The following is a 932-nucleotide window of genomic DNA, read 5'->3' as shown; positions in this document are numbered from 1 at the left end:
AAGGGGCAGCCCTCCTCCCCCACCCAGCCTTCCCGACCCCGCCCTCTGGGACACTAACCCAGCCTGCCCGCGGAGGGACTCCGACTTCCGCAAGGGATGCTGAGCCCCCAACTCCTTGACCTTCTCTGAACCCTCCTTGGGGACCCCAGGTTCTCTCATTTAAACTCTCGCACGCTGAGCCCTCCTTCCTACTGGGACTCGGGAGGACTTGGGACGCAACACCCCAAAACGTGACTGTAGGAGGTCAGAATATGCCACCCCAAAGTAGACTTCTTTGGCAGATTTGAACAGATCTGAGAAACTGCTGTCCTTCAGATAACTGCCTTTTTGTTTTAATTTATTATTTTTATTTATTTATTTTTTGTTTGTTTTTTTGAGACAGGGTCTCATTATGTAGTTGAGACTGACCTGGAACTCGCTGTGTAGCCCAGGCTGGTCTTGAACTCAGCGATCCTCCCGCCTCAGCCTCCTGAGTGCTGGGATTACAGGTGTGTGCCACCACGCCTGGCATAACTGCCTTTTTGTAAAAAATAGACATGAGTATTCTCCCTTCCCAATACAAGACACCTCCGCAGGACCTGCCAGCCTTCATTGGTCTCCCGTTGCCCAAAGTCCAAGCCCCTGTCCTTCCTGTAGCTCAGAATACTATGTAAGCTTCCATCACCTGAGTCTTCAGGTCCTAGATTTTGAGAGATGCTCATGCTGATGTATATCATTAAATACAGTTTTCTTCTGTTCACCTCTTTTATGTCAACCTAATTTATAGCCCAGTCAGAACCTAGAAGGGCGGTGAGAAGGCCCCCCTTTCCATTGAGGGCTGATCCCTCTGGGGCCTCTTGCTGTGGGGACAGTGAAACCCACTTCAGGGCACTAGCACAGTTCCTGGCACAGAGGAGCTCCTAGATTAACGATTGGTAGTTGGTTAGAGGTAC

Source organism: Fukomys damarensis, unplaced genomic scaffold, assembly GCF_012274545.1.
Source record: "Fukomys damarensis isolate Sample0158 unplaced genomic scaffold, DMR_v1.0_HiC HiC_scaffold_19, whole genome shotgun sequence".
In the NCBI taxonomy this organism is placed as follows: domain Eukaryota; kingdom Metazoa; phylum Chordata; class Mammalia; order Rodentia; family Bathyergidae; genus Fukomys; species Fukomys damarensis.
This window is presented reverse-complemented; position numbering follows the sequence as displayed.